This window comes from Aedes albopictus, chromosome 3, assembly GCF_035046485.1.
Source record: "Aedes albopictus strain Foshan chromosome 3, AalbF5, whole genome shotgun sequence".
Taxonomy (NCBI): domain Eukaryota; kingdom Metazoa; phylum Arthropoda; class Insecta; order Diptera; family Culicidae; genus Aedes; species Aedes albopictus.
This window is the reverse complement of record NC_085138.1, coordinates 330,404,348-330,427,177: the sequence shown is the minus strand read 5'-3', so window position 1 is coordinate 330,427,177 and position 22,830 is coordinate 330,404,348. Positions and strand designations below refer to the sequence as shown.

The window sequence follows — 22,830 nt, the reverse complement described above, 5'->3', positions numbered from 1 at the left end:
TACCTGACATTCCGATGAAGGTTACGTGAAAAATATGGTGGACGAAAACCACCTATCTTTTCACGTAAATCGGACGTGAAAATTTTTCAGAGTGTATAGATAATACTTACAGAAACTTGTCAACTACTTAAGGGGCTGTCCATTAATTACGTGAGGGTTTATGGAGGGAGGGGGGGTTTGAGAAATCTTACGCGCCATATAAAATGTTCTGGGTTCTCATATAAAAAATCTTACAAGGGGGAGAGGGGGTGTCGGAAAATCGGTAAAATTCCCTTACGTAATTAATGGACAACCCCTAAGTATATTGTTAAAATAGTACTTCAAAAATGTTTGTTTCCTTGACCTCTCCTAAACATTTAATGTAACAGGTTCGCGTAGTTGATTAAATAAACTATTAAGAGAGGATCGATGAAGAGAATTTGAAAATGTCAGTTAGGCCCTAATGAAAAATCAGTGTCGAATATAACCTATAATATAGCAGGAGGAATCGTCTTCCGACAGTCGGGAAATCATCTTCGGACAGCCGACAGGCAGAATAATTGTCTTCGAACAGCCGGAGGAATCATCTTCCGGCAGCCGGAGGAATCGTCTTCCGACAGCCGGTGGAATCAAGATGATTTCTCCGACTATGGAAGGATGATTCCTACTCCTGTCGAAAGTTGATTCATCCGGCTGTCGAAAGATGATGCCATCTTCCGACAGCCGGAAGAATGAATCATTCTCCAGCAGGAGGAATCATTCTCCGACAGCCGAAGAAATCGTCTTATGACATGATCCTTCTGGGTGTCAGAAGACGATGCTTTGGACTGTCGGAAGGTGATTCCTCCTGCTGTCATTCTTTCGGCTGCCGGAAGACGTCATCATCTTCCGACAGGCGTAGGAATTACCCTTCTACAGTCGGAGGAATCATCTTGATTCCACCGGCTGTCGGAAGACGGTTCCCCCTGCTGCCGGAAGATGATTCGCCCAGCTGTTCGAAGACAATTCCTCCGTTTGTCGGAAGATGATTCCATCGGCTGTCGGAAGACAATCCCTTCGGCTGCTGGAAGATTCCTCTGCAGTTCGAGACAATTCTTCCGCCTGTTGGAAGATGATTCCTCCGGCAGACTTTGATCTTCCGAAAGTCGGAGGTATACTTTTCCGATAGCCAGACGAGTTACGTTTCGACAGCCCGATAAATTTGGTAGAGGAATCTTCCGGATGCAATTTTTAGTCTTCGGTTTTTGCACTTCAAAACTTACGTTTGTTTTTCGCCTGTCGTCCTCCCCGATTTGTAATGCACCGACGTTCCTTATGGCCGGGTCTGTAAATGTTATAATAGTTTAATTCATAATCTAAATCGTGAATTTAACAGAATTCCTTACCTTTTTAGCGTTTTCTTTGCCAAAAACTTTACTGGCGGTCTGAGACTGGCGGCAATCCACCAAAACAAAGAACAACCAACAGTACACGCATAAGCAAAAGTACCGAAATATACGTTAATTTTACCCAACACGGAAAAACGACAAACCCAAAAAAGTATTTTCAAATTCAAAATTTACATCAGGCCAAATCATTTCAATAGGTCCTATCTGCATTTGAGAGGCTCTTTTTGTTCACTTTCTCTTTCAATTGGGTTTTTAAATTAAGAAAAATGTATCGATTTTTTTATTTTATATGAAAGCGCACCTTTTTCTGAGCCACTATGATTTTTTTCAGATTTTTTGAACTTTATTTTGGTACCTAAAATCAATTTCAAAGAGATTTTTTGAAATCACCTTTTGACAGCTGGGTAACTGTTTGACAGCTCCACCCAGTACAAAATGCGACGAGGGGTGATTCGACAAATCGCTCCCATGCAAACTTCAAATTGATTTTTAAATAGGTTCCCGGGCACCAAAATTCATGAAAATTTGGATTTCGGCTCAGTTTCGCATGCAGATTCAGAATATGGAATTATCTCAACACCGCTAAAGAAGCCAATTAGGCGCCGTCAACAAATTACGTAACGCTCTTGGGGGAGGGGGAAGTATGGCTGAGCGTTACGGCCCATACAAATTTTTTCGGGTTTTCATACAAAAAAGCGTTACGAAGGGGGGTCGAAAAATGTCGATTTTAGCGTTACGTAATAAGGCTGACACAAATTTCGATTTTCTCTTATGTCACACCCCCCCCCCTCCCGGAAATTTTTGGTCGGAATTAGATATTATGAGGGGGGACACAAATAAATTATTTGGGAAATTTAAAAATTTTAAAGTGAAATTAGGGTCGTCGAGAAAATTTGTTTACAAATCCGATGAGTTTGACGATTTTGCCATTTATTTTATGCACATTCACAGCAAAAAATAAATGCAACCCGCCCGATGTAATTCATTCCGATGTACTAAATAATCGATGTAATCACGATTCCTATGTACGAATACATCGTTTTGATGTAAAATCTTTTGTTCTTATGTATACATCGTCCTGTGTAATATTCATGCAACCGACGTAATGATCGGGTTGCAGCGGTTCAGATGTAATATTACACAACATTTTTTTCTGTGTTTATACACATTTATTATTTATCATCCCCTCCCTTGACGAGTCAAATGTGACTTTAACTGTGCGCGCTGTTTTTAAATTTTCTGTGGGAGTGAGCAGTATAGACACTATAGATTCCATAGACTCGCGGAGGCGAAGACAACTGTAGCCAAACGAACTGTCAGTTCGTGTAGCCAAACGAGCATGACGTCACGATTTCAATAGCGACAATAGATTGCGTGACGTCATATTCGCTCGGTACGCTCTAAATTCACGGTAAAACACACTGAAATCATATTGTCCAACCATGTCTCCGCGAGTCTGGAATCTATAGTGTCTGTAGTGAGCAGGTGAGCAGGACAGGGCCGAGGACAGGGCCGAGGACAGGGCCGAGGACAGGGCAAATTCGTACAGAGCCTCATATTGTGGGCTTCGTGGCCGTGCGGTTAGCGGCGGCAGTCGTCTAGGCGTATCGTTAGCCTCGGAGTGTGGGTTCATAACTAAATCGCATTTATGCATTAAGATTTCTAAGAAATAGACTCTCAGTGCGTATATTTAATAATGAGAATGCATAAATTAATTTAAGTAAGAGAATGTGTAATTTTTAGACTCCTGTACGGTGGCAACTTATAATAAAAGCGCCGCAGTTATAGATTCTGTTTCTGACTTTCCGTTTTTGTTAAAAAATTTCAAGTTTGTATATTTATTAAGTAATATTTATAAAACTGTTAGTACAACTCCAGAAGTTCCGCATAAGGGATGCAGTGCAGTCTTACGTTGTCTTGCCATATCTGCGAGAAGCGATATCAGAAAAATGGCGTGGTGAGTAAAACGAATCGGCCCCTTCATTTTATGTAACCACGAATATTATCCTTATCCCATATTTAATTACACTATATCCTTTGCAGAGCACCAGATTGACACCGTGGGCAGGTTCCTGTTGGTGGCTCAGATATGGACATGCCAAATCGGAACATTATTTGTGGACCAGGATGCTCATCATAGAGCCCAGCAGGCTAAGGATTCTCAACAGAACCATTGAAAGGGAAAATATTGAACTTTGTCAAAATAGGGTCCTAAAGTTAAAGACGAAATCTCGCTTATATTGAATAATACGATCAAGCATGGTGTTCTAATCGGAATTGTACTTTACTCGAACTAAACAAAGGAATAATGAGAAAATTCGAAATAAGTAAAATGGTAAATAGTTCTACGGTTCTACTTTGACATTTGAGGTCAACCTTGTGTGACTGAGCTCGACATTTTTCGCACTGGGATTTCGAAAATGTTCCTATCTGACATACACGGTGAAAAAAAATCACTCAAAGTATGTGTTATAAGCTAGGGACGAGACAAAAGGCTAAAAAATAAAAATTATATATTTTCAACTACGGTTAATAAAAACGTCAAAAATTGAGTAAATATGTACTCTTGAACCATATATTGTGGTTTGAAACAAGAATCCCGACAGGACTTTAGGAGCCTATTATTCATTTTTAGATAAAATAAATTTGTCATTAAGCTTGAAACGCTTCATGTTGAAATTTAGCTGCTAATTCACCGATTTAATATATTGAAATGAAATTCCTAAAGAAAAGCGTAATTTTACTTAAATTTATACATTATACCCCAGACAGACATGTGATACGAGTGTGATTCCTGTACAACGGTACGCAGTGTCATGAAAATTCTAACAAGACTGACTTGAACTGAGAGAATTTTCAGTATGGCACTCCCCGCATAACCAAACACTGTTTGTGTTAATCTCCACACAGTATGTCTCCTTTATCAGTTACTGTTATACTTATGACACACATGTGATACAAGTATCACTGTACAATTGCCCTTGAAATGAGTTCCACACAGATAATTCTCTCTGTTCAAGATAGTCTTGTTAGAATTTTCTTGACACTGTGTACCGTTGTACAGGAATCACATGTCTGTATGGGGTATTACTGTACCACCCCGAATAAAACGGTATCATACATCTATTGTACAGTGTAAGATTTTCTCATCATTGGTGTTATCATAAACTGGATTATAAATCGGTAATACCACAAATCATATTGATGATAGAAGTTATAATTTTGGGAGTTTTAATGATACACTGAATGGGTTGTTAAGTATCGTTACCATTCAAAAATGCCATATTTCTCGAACAAAAATTATGCTGAATTATACACATTATAATCACTTTATCATCAACTTCATGATACAGCGAATGATAAAAACAAAACGGAAATATTTCACCAAACCTGCTTTATCGACCCGAAAAAAAATACACCCCTGTGGGCATTTGTCGGACACTGTCAAGTTTACCTATGATTATGTGAATCATTGTTTACATCCGCTGCGTTTTTATCTGTTGAATCGGGAATCGAACCGCGATTTAAGTGTTCAATTTGTTTGATAATTCTTCGTGTGCTGCTTACGCACTACACCAAGCGGAATCAGTGCTCGCGGTAGGTTGGAACCCAGTGTTATTGTGAAAGGAAAAAGCAGTTGGTAAAGACCATCAGCAGCGGGACTGCTCCGATGAAGGAATCGCCAGGTGGAAACATGAAAATGGGGAGTTCAATTTTGGAATGCAGTGGAAGTCGGAAAAGGTAAGCTTTCAAGTGCATTCACAGAAATTAGAGAACTGTAGCTGCTGACATGGAAACAGCAGCCGTCAAGAGTGGCAATTTTCGATGACAATGGGATCCCTGCACTCGTCCCCGCTACAGCAAAAATGTCCAACTGGAGTGTAGTTTTTTTGTGCTCAGAAAAGCTCAGAAGTATTCAGAAGACCTTAAATTTGTCACTGATAAAGAACTGGAAGCGCACACTACAGTAATTACATGCCATTGTAATGTTCAAACATTAAAAAAGTCTGCAAATATTAAAATCCATTGTCACCTAGATGGAAATATATTATTAGAAATTATTCATGTATCATTCAATGCATCGTTATCACAAACGTTATGATACTTGAAAAGTATTGAATAATTTCCTTTTTTCGATTTTAATCATGAAATCATAGAACTATTATTGCTTTTGTAGTTATTATTCCACGAATGAATGTCTTATGATTTTAACGATATCGTGAATTGTAAATTTCTATGCGGGACGTACAGGTGTTTCTCTGTTGAAAATATGGATCTCGAAGCTTCCGATCATAAAGAACGGTCTGTGAAGACCATACCAAGTTGTAACAATTTGTCATATTGTGCTGAAATTATTGAGCAATATAGCTCGCAATATAGTGCCGAAAACTCAAGTGGCATGGTGGCAATGCAGAATGACCTTTTCCCAAACGGTTTGCGAGTTTTTTTTTGCAACACACTTACACATGTGCATTTCACTGTACTTAACTTAAATTCAACAGTTTCTCAAATAGTAGCTTTCATTAGTATCTGTACCGATCGCACTTTGCAGTTTGCATTTAGAAGAAAAAAGCAAAAAAATTTCGCCCGCGAGCTGAGTGAACAACAAAATAAAAACTTGTCTCGGAAAATGATTTGAAGCTCTTGGAGTGGTCTGGATGGAACAAGGGAGCCAATATTCGTTGAAATAAATTTTACATTTTAAAGGGGATTTTTCTTTTATTGACACATTCCACGCACCTCTTCGCCAAGGGTGTGAATTATCAAAATGATTGTTTCGCCCCAAGCTTTCCAGCATATGAAAAAGGGTAAATTCAATCATAGGAAACCATTTCAGGAGCTCGATTTGAATAGGTCGTATGTGCTTTTGTCGATTAAAAATTCGATCAGTTAGATTCGCTTATTGTATCGAAAACCGTTGAAATTGAACAAAGTTGATACATTCAGCAGAATCCTCACAAAATAAGCTTTCCATTCCATCATTAAAAGTCTCAAAAATATCTTCCATATTGCTACAACAACTAAAATAAACTGATCGAATTTTATATCGACAAAAGCACATACGACCTATTCAAATCGAGCTCCAGATTTGTTTTACTCAAAATTTGACTGGTTACGTATTTAAATATCTAGGTGAAGTAATAGCATTTTATGTAAGAAAAATGAAGTTTTCATTGATATTAGTAGGAAATCAAAGCTTGTTTTTCTCAGAGATGGCGCCACCACATTAAAAGTAAAATCATTTTTCTTGTATGGACAAATCGCTGGCTTGCACTTGTTCCGCATCGCAGCGAATTGTGGCTTGGGGCAAGAAGTTGCAAATTAGAAACAAAATCATTATCCCTACGCGTTTCTTCTGGATTCATTGCAGTAACAGAGAATTCCGGAGCTCGATTTGAATAGGTCGTATGGGCTTTCGTCGATATAAAATTCGATCAGTTGGGTTCGCTTCTTATGGCGGGAACTGTTGAAATTTATCAATATTAATACATAAAAGCGATTCCTTACAAAACAGGCTTTCAATTTTATCATTAAAAGCCACCGAAATATCATCCATATTTCAACTATTGCTAAAAAAAACTGATCGAATTTTATATCGACGAAAGCACATACGACCTATTCAAATCGAGCTCCAGAATTGATTACATCACCATACACTGAAAGGAGCCTTGCAGTAATGACAAGAGCATAAAAATGTTTTTAAATTTACCATGGTAAAACATGACCATCGACTCACCAATGCTTCTTGTGTGCGTTTTGTTTCTTCTCACATCAACCGGTTCGATAGCTGAGTGGTAGCGTGCGAGCCTGGTGATGTCAAGGTTCTTGGTTTGAATCCGGTTGCCAACAGAAACTTTTTTTAATTGAAAATCGAGTCCATGGTAAAATTGAAAACATAAATCTGTTGAAATAAAACGAAACTTAGTCTGCACAAATTTAGTGGCGTTGTGCATTTAAATTTACCCTCAGAATAGTAATTTTCACCGCAAGCCGCCGTTCAGTGTACAAATTTCAAGTTGTTTACTTCTTTTTTTCTGACTGGCATTTTTCACCCGTGTTGCGCATGATGTTTTGAGTGGATAGGTGCCAGGCGGCGCCGCTGTATATGTGAAAAACACATGGAACACGAGCGCCGTCTATGATTCCGTAGCGCAAACTTTTCTGCTTGTTTACACTGTTATCACGTTTACCGCATTTATCAGAAAAGCGCCACTACCGGCACTTTAGCATAGGCGCAGCTGCTTACTTCCTATTTTCTAATATGCCTGCTGGCACGGTAAAGTTCGAAAACATTACAACTATTTTTTTATTAATGTAGTATAGTTGTTTCGGATAGGTATTAAGTGGCCACGTCTTTTCAGCAGCGAATGCAGCTTCAAGCTGTAAGTATATTTGTTGAAGGTTAGGTAATGCTCAAATGTACACAATTTTGGACTTACATTTCGTGTCCTTCCTATTTTACTCCGAAACACTTCTTAATTCGGTTTTGCTTGAATTCGCACGAATTTTATCTAGGATTAACATATTTAGTTGATAAGTTAACAGTAGTATAATAGAATCCAATTCAAATTAGCATGACTTACAAATTTTGACTCAATGAACGACAAATGCATGTGATTATCGCCCGGGCAGAGTTCAAGTACTGACGATCAAAATGTGATATTGGTTTGTTTGAGATAAGAGGTAAAAGTACTGAAAATAATAGCAAAAATTTGTTCTTGAACCATTTAACCAATAGCAAAACATGATATTTGAAGATCAATCAAATAACTCGCTGCTATTGGTTAGATCTTACCAAAAGCTAAATGTGCTATGATGATGATGTTCAAGGAGTAAAATTGAGATATTATTTTCAGTACTTTTACCTCTTATCTCAAACAAACAAATATCACTTTTTGTTCTCCATATCAAAATATGCTATTATTGAGCTTTTTCCCTCTGCTCGGGGACTCCGTACTATTTAGGTTTAGGATCTACAAATTAATCAATTTTCCATTAATTATAATTAAGAAATTTAGGATAGACAATTTACTGACAATTAAGTTCAAATGCCTTCTAATCATCCACTTCACAAATCGATCATAAATACGGATAATGTCGAGATTTAGTCTTCACTTGCTTTTCGTCAGTACAATTACGTTGCACTTTTGTTATCGCATCTCCCGTCCAAAACGTCAACCTCCGTTCCTCTTTGTGAGATCCAATCCATCAGATCTCTTGTCATCCGCAGGGATAGGCACGGGTGATACGGAACTCACCATGGCCTGACTGCCCTGTTGTTCTTTTACAATAGTAACGTATATTTTATACACCCAAAGGACACTTTTCATAAAAATGGGTTTTTATATGTTTTAAGCACTTTTTGCAATAGCCGCAATTTAATGGTGTCCCGTTACGAAAATAGTATATTTGTTGTAATAGCGAGTTTATTACTAGCTTTAGAAAAATGATTTTCAGGATTATCTTAGTACTCGTGGCGACCTTTCTTCCAACATATGGGTTACCTTGATCGACGCGTTATCTTAGGCGTTACAATGAGTGCGTAGATTTGGTGTCCCGTTACGAAAATTTTTAAGACATTCATAAGTGGATAAATAAGTTTGGTTTGGTCAAATATTTAACCAAAAATCTGTAACCATGATGAAATGATAGTATAGGGTGTATATATTTTCATTATCCTTCTTGGTGTAACGCTCCTACTGGAACAAAGCCCACTTCTCAGCTCTCCGCGGAAACTACGTAAACAAAGGGCAGGTATTCTGGTGGATCAGTATAAAAAGTGATGTTTTATTAAGTTTTGTGATGACAGCATACTCTTTAAAAGCTATAACCTTTTTAACATGTTCTATGAATTAGCCCCCATAATCCCATCCCCTTAAAAAAAAAACTTTGTTCTCCCTGGTTCTCTCTAACCTCGACCAAACGGCAAGTTCAACGTTTCCCCAAAACTAACATAGAATAGACACATTCCAGCGTAACGGGACACCGCGAGGAACTAACTTTCGTGAACAAATGACGTCTGCAATCGAATATAATGTTCATAATCATATGGTTTAACAGGTTTTATAACAAACCTATTAGATGTACTTTCTGGTGCAATACTTGTTTTATGAGGATTTGGTTCCAATTTACATGATGTAACATGTTACATTTCGTAACGGGACACCATCGCAGAAATCTTGTTTTTGAAATTTTCAAATTGAAATGCGTATATCAGCTCTGTTATGAAGTTTTGAATAATAGAGTCTTTTAGACATTTCTTCTTCGGATTGATGTGAACAAGATTGCCGAAGTAGGTTTTACTGAGAAATGTATAGTTTTGGAAATATTCTTGATTTAGTTTTGGGAGCGCAGCGTTACGCTCGCGTGAAAACAGTGTTTTGCAAATGGTGTCCTGTTACGGCTAAAGACATCTAGTTGTAGATCAAATGTTTTGCTAGATAGAATGTTGGTTGTCAAAATGACTAAAAGTGATTATTTTGTGTATTGTTGTTTGAATCATCGATTTTCAGCCAAACAGTGAAACACAACTGCAATAACCAGATTTGAATAAGTTGGCCCATTCGGATCCCCGTGACAAGTTCCGCGGGGCCTCATTGAGGACACTTGTGATTTTCAACCTAAGCATGCCGTGCGACATATCAATCTTCATGATTTCGAATGACTAAGTCAAAAACGATAGACTGAAGTGCCCAACTAACATTTTTGCTGTATAAGTGCTTAATTAACCACTTTTGCATATGCGTTTGTTCCATAAGCTCTTATGCAGCTACTTTTGTTAGTTGGGTATGTATCAACTAATATGGCCACCTCGGAACATATAGCACAGGTTCTACGGGGGTGTCATCGGGGACATTTCTGATTTCCAACCAAAACATGCGGAGCCACGTATCAATCCTCATGATTTCGAAAGAATGGGATAGAAAAAAATGACTTAAGTATGTATCAATTGATATGACCGCTCCGTAACACCTGGAGCAGGTTCTGCTGGGGCCTCTGAGACACAATTACACACACGAAATAATCACTTTTAGTAATTTTGCAAAACAGACCCCTTCCCCACCCCCTGACTCCAGTACAATCCGGAATATATCCGGAATTGTTCCGGATACTACATGGCCACCTGAGTGTAATGAATAAGCACCAATGAATTAACCACATCGGCTGTTTTCCTACTCTCCGCATCGACCAATGTGGCGCTAGCTTCTATGCGCGAAAAATCGCTAAAAGTAAATCGCAAAAATATTGTATGGCGAATACCATCTAAAGGCAAATTCTTCAAAGTGGAACACATTATTCGAAAAAATATTTGGTAGTGGTTGTGCACAATGGTGACCACTATTAAGCCTACCAAATATTTTTTCGGGAAAAGCTTTGTATTTCAAGTAATTCAAGTTTAGATGCATTTCGCCATACAAAATTAAATTGATTTACTCCTGCTGATCAACTGTGGCTGCGCGCAAAGCAGGTAGTCCACAAGGGGCTAGACATGTATTAGCATAATGAGTGTATTAGAAGTATATTAGTATATTAATACATGAATGTATACTATTGTAAATTAATGTATTACCATCAAAGTCATCGTACTGGCTGAAATCAAGACTGTGACAGATGAATCAAAAATCAAACATTGTTTATCGAAAAAATCGGCTGCAGAGTTTGCTACGATGCACTAATCTATTGCAGTATACTATAATATACTAAACCACGAATTGTACGTGTCTGGCCCCTTGGTAGTCCATTTATGATCAATCAAGGGAGACTTAAAAAAAAATCGGAGGAAAATTCACGAAATGCCAGCATTTTGAAAATGAGTTATCGGGGATCGGGTACGTGAAGGTTACATTGGCTCACTTTTGACAGCAAATATTCCTGTTTGACATACACGGTAAACAAAATTTACCCAAAATTGAGTGCTAAACAAGGAGTGTTGCAAAAGTTATTAAAAATTTTGAAAATATGTTTTATGGACTTTACTTAATAGGAAAACTTAAAAAATGAGTAAACATATCGTTTTAATCAATCCTTGATCGAATTATGCAGAAATTGAGACAGGCCTTTAGGAGCCTATTGTCATTGAACTATTTCTCAGACTATCGGAGATAACAGTAAGCGAACCATACCATGTACAGATTTGCCAGTTTGACAAACGGTAATCCGCCAATTTACAGTATGTGGAATAGGCGGTTAAGATAGGTTACCATAAATAATCGCTCGTTTTCTCGAACAAATTTTTCGCAATACAGTAAAGGGTATGGTCAATATATTATCCAGTTTTTCAGACAATGCACTGCATAACAAATGGTTATATATCAGTTTAACAATAAATCTAGAAGAAAAACGAACACTGTATGGGTTACTATTCATTTATGGTCTTGCATTGTATTTTAAGTTTATAATATATGGCTCGGTTATATTTAAACTGTTTAAAAATAAAAGCGTTTATGCGTTCATTGGATTTTTTTATTAAGCAAATTCAACGTCCCATGCTGGGCTCGATAATACCTACGGCGAATAACTGATTTACTGAAGATTTCTGTGGTAAGAGCGGATTTTTAATCACGGATTCCGCCCCCAGCAGGGCGAATCTTTTTTGCGGGACACTTCACGCAGTCAGGCCGGATCAGGTTCCGGCATCCTGCAAAACAATTATAATCCGATGAGATATAACACAAGAATAATTTATGTCATGCAAAACATACCTTTTTCCATCCAGACCACTCCAAGAGCTTCAAATCATTTTCCGAGTCAAGTTTTTATTTTGTTGTTCACTCAGCTCGCGGGCGAAATTTTTTTGCTTTTTTCTTCTAAATGCAAACTGCAAAGTGCGATCGGTACAGATACTAATGAAAGCTACTATTTGAGAAACTGTTGAATTTAAGTGGAGTACAGTGAAATGCACATGTGTAAGTGTGTTGCAAAAAAAACTCGCAAACCGTTTGAGAAAAGGTCATTCTGCATTGCCACCATGCCACTTGAGTTTTCGGCACTATATTGCGAGCTATATTGCTCAATAATTTCAGCACAATATGACAAATTGTTACAACTTGGTATGGTCTTCACAGACCGTTCTTTATGATCGGAAGCTTCGAGATCCATATTTTCAACAGAGAAACACCTGTACGTGGTACAGTAATACCCCAGACAGACATGTGATTCCTGTACAACGGTACACAGTGTCAAGAAAATTCTAACAAGACTATCTTGAACAGAGAGAATTATCTGTGTGGAACTCATTTCAAGGGCAATTGTACAGTGATACTTGTATCACATGTGTGTCATAAGTATAACAGTAACTGATAAAGGAGACATACTGTGTGGAGATTAACACAAACAGTATTTGGTTATGCGGGGAGTGCCATTGTTGCGAACACTTTACGTGTTCCGCCGCACCTGACTGTTACCCTCATTGATCGCTGACCTGCCGTTCCGAATACTTTGCTCCCGACGGAGTGGAGATGACGTGACAGCCGAGAAATGTCAGCGATAGCAGCGAGGCGAAGTAAGAAGAAATCAAACGTCAGCAGATGACGAGCAGAAAATTAGATACGGTTGCAGTTATAGTTAGAGCTTCGCCACAGGAGTCCTCATCGCTATCCCTATTATACCACTCCTTGTCGGGTGCTATTTTAAGATAGCACCCCACCTTCCCACCAGTGGTTTCTATTTTGGGTTTAGGGACTTGAAAAACATATTGATTTTCCACCGTGCGTTGCTAAAAGTGATCCTTACTTTTTATCGGACGTAGTACAAACTGAAACAAATAAAATATGTCCTTATGGCTTTTGATGAATCTTGCATAAAATCACAAAGGCAAAAAGGGTCACAGACAAACACACGCAACACTTCTAACATTTCGTCACAGACAAGCATACGTCTCCAGTCTCCCTCTAGTCATTTCTTATCGTTTTATTTTTTAAAGAATATTTAAATCAAACATTCTGTAGTATGCAAATTGTTCGCAGATGGCGCTCACATAATTTTTGCTCCTGTTTGACGTTCGCTCACTACCGGCACCTACTGAGCGTTTTGTGAAATAGCGTGTTTGGCATTGATTGGGGATTATGTTTACATGACGATGATTTTGATAGCAATTTCTTTCAATTGATATGTTTGCTATTCAAAATCATAGTCGCGGAAACATATTCACCCAATCTAAAAGGACTGAGTTTGGCCAATAGAGTGGCTAATCATAAACTAGGTGACAATAGTGAGCAAATGTAAAACTTGAACAAAAACGCTGCGAGCGCCACAGATGGACAGTTGGCCAACTATTAAATTTTTAAATAAACTGTGGAATCGGTGTACGTGGGAATTATTAGTGTTGCGTCTGTTTGTTTGTGATAGGGTTCTGGAAAACATCTATTTATAGTCACGTAAGACAAAGTGCATCATTCACCACATGCTTTATTGATCCACTGCTCTGTCCCTATTCGCATAACAGTCCCATGTTTGCTGGGTTTCCTATTCACATGGGACTGTTGTGTGAATGGGGGCAGTGCTGTTCATTTTCCATACCACTGCTCAGCTCACTTCAACGCAAAATATAAATAGAGAAAGTGACGTCACACAAATCATCGGAATAGCAACTCAGTGCAAGATTTGAGTGGGTCCCCAAATGTGGAAACCCATCGCTAATCCCATGTCGCGTCCTTATTTTTCATTCCCGTTTAGATACCACCGGTGTGAACATGGGTCCCTATTCAGGGCCCGGAAATAGGGATAGGGACCCAGATAGGGACGCCCGTGGCGATGCTCTTAGAAGAACCTAAGACTAGTTATTTTTTCCGTAAAAGTAGTGCACCTATATCTGTAATTACTAAATCTAATGTTAAACCTAAATCTTATTGGTGAGAAAAAGTGATCATGCTTATATGTACTTAAAATCTAATGAAACTATACCTACTTAGATTAGTGATCGTGGCAAATTGGAAGGATGTTGCGCCGGCTTTATTGAATCCAAATGTTACTTAAATTCTAAAGGTAACTAGCTATTTGTGCAAAATTTAAACCTATACTCGATCGACCCGGCAAAAGAAAAGGAAACTTACAAACGTAAGTACACTACTAAAGATAACCTAAAACATAACCTAAAGATAAAATGTATTTGTAGGAAAATTTTATTCGCTGCACGAGACAGCGTGCCATTAAACGTAATAAGATTTCGGAAAGTTGTTTCCATTGTTGCATCTGCAACAGCCATACTGAAAATTCTCTCAGTTCAAGTCAGTCTTGTTAGAATTTTCATGACACTGACCGTTGTACAGGAATCACACTCGTATCACATGTCTGTCTGGGGTATAATGTATAAATTTAAGTAAAATTACGCTTTTCTTTAGGAATTTCATTTCAATATATTAAATCGGTGAATTAGCAGCTAAATTTCAACATGAAGCGTTTCAAGCTTAATGACAAATTTATTTTATCTAAAAATGAATAATAGGCTCCTAAAGTCCTGTCGGGATTCTTGTTTCAAACCACAATATATGGTTCAAGAGTACATATTTACTCAATTTTTGACGTTTTTATTAACCGTAGTTGAAAATATATAATTTTTATTTTTTAGCCTTTTGTCTCGTCCCTAGCTTATAACACATACTTTGAGTGATTTTTTTTTCACCGTGTATGTCAGATAGGAACATTTTCGAAATCCCAGAGCGAAAAATGTCGAGCTCAGTCACACAAGGTTGACCTCAAATGTCAAAGTAGAACCGTAGAACTATTTACCATTTTACTTATTTCGAATTTTCTCATTATTCCTTTGTTTTTCAAGTTCGAGTAAAGTACAATTCCGATTAGAACACCATGCTTGATCGTATTATTCAATATAAGCGAGATTTCGTCTTTAACTTTAGGACCCTATTTTGACAAAGTTCAATATTTTCCCTTTCAATGGTTCTGTTGAGAATCCTTAGGGAAGGTTCATTTATTACGTCCATCGTTTTTCGGGATTTCTAGACCCCCCCTCCCCCCTCAGTCACGCTATTTCCCTATACCTTATACACGTACTGTCACATTTTCCGACCCCCCCCCCTCCCCAAATGTTGGACGTAATATATGAACGTTCCCTTAGCCTGCTGGGCTCTATGATGAGCATCCTGGTCCACAAATAATGTTCCGATTTGGCATGTCCATATCTGAGCCACCAACAGGAACCTGCCCACGGTGTCAATCTGGTGCTCTGCAAAGGATATAGTGTAATTAAATATGGGATAAGGATAATATTCGTGGTTACATAAAATGAAGGGGCCGATTCGTTTTACTCACCACGCCATTTTTCTGATATCACTTCTCGCAGATATGGCAAGACAACGTAAGACTGCACTGCATCCCTTATGCGGAACTTCTGGAGTTGTACTAACAGTTTTATAAATATTACTTAATAAATATACAAACTTGAAATTTTTTAACAAAAACGGAAAGTCAGAAACAGAATCTATAACTGCGGCGCTTTTATTATAAGTTGCCACCGTACAGGAGTCTAAAAATTACACATTCTCTTACTTAAATTAATTTATGCATTCTCATTATTAAATATACGCACTGAGAGTCTATTTCTTAGAAATCTTAATGCATAAATGCGATTTAGTTATGAACCCACACTCCGAGGCTAACGATACGCCTAGACGACTGCCGCCGCTAACCGCACGGCCACGAAGCCCACAATATGAGGCTCTGTACGAATTTGCCCTGTCCTCGGCCCTGTCCTCGGCCCTGTCCTCGGCCCTGTCCTGCTCACCTGCTCACTACAGACACTATAGATTCCAGACTCGCGGAGACATGGTTGGACAATATGATTTCAGTGTGTTTTACCGTGAATTTAGAGCGTACCGAGCGAATATGACGTCACGCAATCTATTGTCGCTATTGAAATCGTGACGTCATGCTCGTTTGGCTACACGAACTGACAGTTCGTTTGGCTACAGTTGTCTTCGCCTCCGCGAGTCTATGGAATCTATAGTGTCTATACTGCTCACTCCCACAGAAAATTTAAAAACAGCGCGCACAGTTAAAGTCACATTTGACTCGTCAAGGGAGGGGATGATAAATAATAAATGTGTATAAATGTGCATAAAATAAATGGCAAAATCGAGATCGTCAAACTCATCGGATTTGTAAACAAATTTTCTCGACGACCCTAATTTCACTTTAAAATTTTTAAATTTCCCAAATAATTTATTTGTGTCCCCCCTCATAATATCTAATTCCGACCAAAAATTTCCGGGAGGGGGGGGGGGGGTGTGACATAAGAGAAAATCGAAATTTGTGTCAGCCTTATTACGTAACGCTAAAATCGACATTTTTCGACCCCCCTTCGTAACGCTTTTTTGTATGAAAACCCGAAAAAATTTGTATGGGCCGTAACGCTCAGCCATACTTCCCCCTCCCCCAAGAGCGTTACGTAATTTGTTGACGGCGCCTAATTGAAAGAGAAAGTGAAAAAAAGAGCCTCTCAAATGCAGATAGGACCTATTGAAATGATTTGGCCTGATGTAAATTTTGAATTTGAAAATACTTTTTTGGGTTTGTCGTTTTTCCGTGTTGGGTAAAATTAACGTATATTTCGGTACTTTTGCTTATGCGTGTACTGTTGGTTGTTCTTTGTTTTGGTGGATTGCCGCCAGTCTCAGACCGCCAGTAAAGTTTTTGGCAAAGAAAACGCTAAAAAGGTAAGGAATTCTGTTAAATTCACGATTTAGATTATGAATTAAACTATTATAACATTTACAGACCCGGCCATAAGGAACGTCGGTGCATTACAAATCGGGGAGGACGACAGGCGAAAAACAAACGTAAGTTTTGAAGTGCAAAAACCGAAGACTAAAAATTGCATCCGGAAGATTCCTCTACCAAATTTATCGGGCTGTCGAAACGTAACTCGTCTGGCTATCGGAAAAGTATACCTCCGACTTTCGGAAGATCAAAGTCTGCCGGAGGAATCATCTTCCAACAGGCGGAAGAATTGTCTCGAACTGCAGAGGAATCTTCCAGCAGCCGAAGGGATTGTCTTCCGACAGCCGATGGAATCATCTTCCGACAAACGGAGGAATTGTCTTCGAACAGCTGGGCGAATCATCTTCCGGCAGCAGGGGGAACCGTCTTCCGACAGCCGGTGGAATCAAGATGATTCCTCCGACTGTAGAAGGGTAATTCCTACGCCTGTCGGAAGATGATGACGTCTTCCGGCAGCCGAAAGAATGACAGCAGGAGGAATCACCTTCCGACAGTCCAAAGCATCGTCTTCTGACACCCAGAAGGATCATGTCATAAGACGATTTCTTCGGCTGTCGGAGAATGATTCCTCCTGCTGGAGAATGATTCATTCTTCCGGCTGTCGGAAGATGGCATCATCTTTCGACAGCCGGATGAATCAACTTTCGACAGGAGTAGGAATCATCCTTCCATAGTCGGAGAAATCATCTTGATTCCACCGGCTGTCGGAAGACGATTCCTCCGGCTGCCGGAAGATGATTCCTCCGGCTGTTCGAAGACAATTATTCTGCCTGTCGGCTGTCCGAAGATGATTTCCCGACTGTCGGAAGACGATTCCTCCTGCTATATTATAGGTTATATTCGACACTGATTTTTCATTAGGGCCTAACTGACATTTTCAAATTCTCTTCATCGATCCTCTCTTAATAGTTTATTTAATCAACTACGCGAACCTGTTACATTAAATGTTTAGGAGAGGTCAAGGAAACAAACATTTTTGAAGTACTATTTTAACAATATACTTAGGGGTTGTCCATTAATTACGTAAGGGAATTTTACCGATTTTCCGACACCCCCTCTCCCCCTTGTAAGATTTTTTATATGAGAACCCAGAACATTTTATATGGCGCGTAAGATTTCTCAAACCCCCCCTCCCTCCATAAACCCTCACGTAATTAATGGACAGCCCCTTAAGTAGTTGACAAGTTTCTGTAAGTATTATCTATACACTCTGAAAAATTTTCACGTCCGATTTACGTGAAAAGATAGGTGGTTTTCGTCCACCATATTTTTCACGTAACCTTCATCGGAATGTCAGGTAGCTGGATAAATTTGAGCTTCGTTGATCGACGTGATAAATCAGGTAAACTTGACAAGTATTTACGTGAAATGTGGGCGAGTGCTACTGGAATTTCCGGTAACTTTTACGGGAGAACATGGTTAGTTCTACGTGAATTTCGCGTAATTTATACACTATTTTTAAATGAAAATAAAGCTGTCGCACCAGCTTGCAACGTATTTGAAGGGACAAGAGATTTTAAATTCTTACAAAATGCAATGAAAAAAGCCAAATTATGCAATTGTAAAATAAATATATCAATGCAATTTATAGAGATAAAGAATCTTGTCTCCTCAAATACGGTACAAGCTGGTACTAATATTTAAAAATGTAAGAAAAATCTTTATCAGTCTTTTATTTTGGAGTAATTCATACCTAAATCTACACTTTCATTCATAAATAATAAATATATATATATACGCTTCGGATCTTCTAAAATTGGATAATTTAATACAAACAATCTTTGGATTTTGATGCAAAAACTTTGTAGGACCTCCGTCACCGTCAGTCGTATAATAACACCTTCTTCCAGCTTCTGAAATTAATAAAAAAATATAAAAAAGTCATAACTCCTTTTAATAAATAACTATCAATTGTCTTATACAATTAAATTATTTCAATACTTGCTGCAACTTGCACGGAAACTCAAATCAGCAACAGCTTGTGCACCAAACTGCTTCTCAACGCCATATTGAATATTTTTTTCACACCTGAAAGTCACGTAACTTTCGTTTTGCGGAAACTTCGAAGTCAGAAGTTCACTAACACAAACGCATTCAAACGATTTATGTGAAAATTTGGTGGACTTTACCAAACAGGGCGGTGCATACGCCGTGATTATCGGGTGATAGTTACTAACGTCAGGTAACTTTTGAGATTTTGTGAATAAGGATGAGCTACGTGATATTTCACGTAAATCGGACGTGAAAATTCTTTAGAGTGTAGCGATCGTTTGAAGGCATCTAGAGTTGGTTTGGATTTCGTCTCTAACGGAAGGTTGTTCCAGAGACATGCTCCGTATATTAGAGCGCTACGTCGCAGCTGTGTCGAGTGGGGTGGGATGACGAAGGATCGGCTACGTTGCATTATTACAGAATGTATATTGAAATTTCCAAAGATTTTTTGGTTGAAATGCAAAGAAGACGACTACATCTTGATATAGAAACAAAAAGAATAATGATTTTGTTCGTTTTGGTCAAGTTGTTATCGTAAGAGACAGTCGACGAAGAGAAATCGATCAAGTCAGTTAGGCCCTAATGAAAAATTATATAGATTATAGACACTATACATACCATAGACTCGCGGGAACATGGTTGAGAAATACGATTTTAGTGTGTTTTACCGTGAATTTAGAGTGTATCGAGCAAATATGACGTCACGTAATCCATTAACACTATGAGCCATTTTACGAAACGACAGCAATGTTGGTGATGATATTATCTATCCGGTTGGAATCAAGACCGACATTCAATCAAAAATTGCCAATTTCTTGGTCCACAAGTGTCGCAACTGTTTCGCATCTAGTGCGCTGTGTTGCTGACAATAACGGGAAGGATGCGCACTACTTTTGACAGGACTAAAAAACGTCGCGAGTTGGGTCGCGTCGCGACTTGATTGTGCGAAGTCCGGTTTGGTGACGGCCCGACAATATTGATTTTCACGTGTTAGGGCGCAAAATACTGTAACCCTCCTCATGGATATTCGATCTTGTCGCGATGGGAGGGCTTAACCCAGTAGCACTTTAATGCCAGTTTCTTCATCTCGAGGAATCTGGTCTTCGTGGTCACTGTCCAGTCTTTGTGGGCAGTTGAAAACAGTTCCGTTCGTGATTTTTGGTCTTTTTGATGGCAGATCGCAGAATGTTGAATGTGAAGGTCTTATGCTAGGTTGCATCGATATATTACATTTTTGAGAATTTTGACCAATGACCTATCTTGAACCCTATCCCATTGTCCACTCTTATCTAGTTTATGACTATTTCCCCAGCTGTTTCATATAAAGATTATATCATAGACAAACATACGTAACAGCGAGAACAGTTTTCTTTCGAAAACCCATTGTTCAGTTTAAACTGCCACCATATAATGGCAATGATGCATGAGTACGGTTTCGTGCAATAACGACTACAGAAGCCGTTCAACACTAGACACTAGAACACTAATTCGTATTTTTACACTTGAACGCTAATTCGTATGTTTTTTTTTAAATATAAACTTTATTTTTATGTGTATCATAATTAGTTTAAATTTCTCAGACTTAAATTTTTTGACAAAACCTACATCAATGACGATGAATGACGAAATGTAGTATTCTGCAATATAAAAAAATAGTAAATATTACATAGTACTTGTGAGGCCAAATGTGAAGTTTGAGAAGCTACAATGAATTAGACCTTCCAATAATTCATCCATGCGCCAGCACCTGTGGACGAAAAATGCTTCGCGCTGATGGCTCAGCCGAATAGCCGAAGAGCATTACCACTTATGCTGTGTTGGTTAGCTAATTGGGTACGAGGAGTGGTTCTAATTATCCTGTAAGTTTTTCCAATGGATCAAATGGCATGGTTGCATTTCGTATACATTAACTGTAAATGAATTTTAATTCCTTTGAGCAGCAGTTGTCGTTTACAAAGAATTAGGTGATAAAAAATTACAAACCTTTCGGAAAACCACCTTGCATTGAGTTTTTCCCTATAATCATGATCATGATAGGCTTTTCCGAAGATATAAGGGTCACGGGCAAGATAGGTCACAGGGCAAGATCTAATTAGTGTCGTTTTGATTTTGACAATGCTTTTCCTAGATGGTCAGTGTGCAGTGTGCGAGAGCATACAATATATATTTTTACAGGCACTCACGACAAACGTTGTGCTGCTCTGGTTGTTGATGTTAAGTTTCATAGAGAATCCTCAAAATGGAGATTTTCCAGTTTTTCTAGCCGGTCAAACAATTAAATGCATCCATTTATCTGCACAAGAGAACAATAACACCTTATCAACAATAGTAAAAGGCGAGTCGGTAGTTTTTGCGCCATTTACGAAGTTGTCTAACTTCGTACCTCCTCCATCGAAATTAATCAAATTTTGCCCAGTTTCTCTTTAGAGTATATTTTTACATCTGTGGGATTTTGCAGTTGACTTTGTTGAGATTTCGCTCAAGATAGAATACAATCAGCTAACCCATCGCAAAAGGATATAGATAAACTCGCATGCTAAAATTTGAAATTGTAAAATTGCATTTTTTTTTTTTGAAATTATTGCCTTTACATCATCGGATCATCTCAACCTATCTCAACGTTCGTTCGTAGGTTTCAGAAAGGATTGTCAGTGATCGATAAGCTAGAAGATGGACGAAAACCAAGAACGACGAGCACAAAAATACAAGAGAGTCTAATTATTCGTTTCATTTAAAAGTTTAGTTTTGTTTAGATACCTATCTAGAAAATTTGCAAATTAAGGTGGCATAATAAATAACGACTTAAAGGGTGTCAAAATTTCAATTATTAACAAACTTTCATGTACCTCGGATTTGTCTTCACAGAATGTCAGTATTTTGGCTATTTTGCATAAATGGAAAGTTTGAAAATATTTCATCGCAAAAATTTTGATTTAGATGAGTTTTTGGATTTTTTCCATACTAAAATTTAATAAATACTGTTTTAGCCTAAGAAAGGTCCCATACAAAATGTATGGACAAATTTCCGTCGATGAAATATTTTCTAGACTTCCGATTATGAATATATGTATAGCCCAAAGGCAGGCCCGGATTAAGAATTGTGGGGGCCCGGGGCCCGAGCGGATGTGGAGGCCCCTCGGAGAGATGACCAAAAATGTTTTTCCTTATTTTCGAACAGTACTTGAGCAATATGAAAAATAAAGTTAATGTTAGCAACCAAAAAATGTTTTTGTGGGGGCCCCTAAAATGTGGGGGCCCGGGGCCCGGGCCCCCCCGGCCCCCCCTTAGATCCGGCCCTGCCCAAAGGCTTATCATTTTCGAAGAAAAATCCGAGGTACATGAAAGTTCCATAATAATCGAGATTTTGAAACCGTGTGCCACACTAGTCGGTTCGCGCCCGCCGCTCTCCATCCTCGATCACGCCCAATGCTCGCCAAATCACGCTCTACCTGGTCCGTCCACCGTGCTCTTTGCGCTCCTAACATTCTGGTGCCAATCGGATCAATAGCAAACACCAACTAGGCCGTCCCTATTTTTGCAAAAGTTGGAAATGTTAATATTGCAAAACGATCGTTTTAGCTAAAAAACCATCATGCCAAAATTTGAAATCCCTATCTCAAGGCTAAGTGGTCCCCCACGGGGCCTAAAGTTCTCAAAAATTGTATGGGGTAAAACAAATCATGAAATTTTTTTCGACGAAAAAAATATACTATTCTACTAGAATCGGTGATTTTAG

General features: G+C 38.5%; 1 long non-coding RNA gene across 1 annotated transcript in view; it reads right to left on the bottom strand.

The window, feature by feature from the left end:
* LOC109402318 (uncharacterized) overlaps positions 1-12,931 on the bottom strand; it is a 30,388-nt gene extending 17,457 nt beyond the window's left edge. The window contains exon 1 of the long non-coding RNA XR_009995708.1: positions 1,242-12,931. This is a non-coding gene — a long non-coding RNA (uncharacterized LOC109402318). The remainder of the gene's footprint in view (positions 1-1,241) is intronic.
* Positions 12,932-22,830: the final 9,899 nt, after the last annotated feature.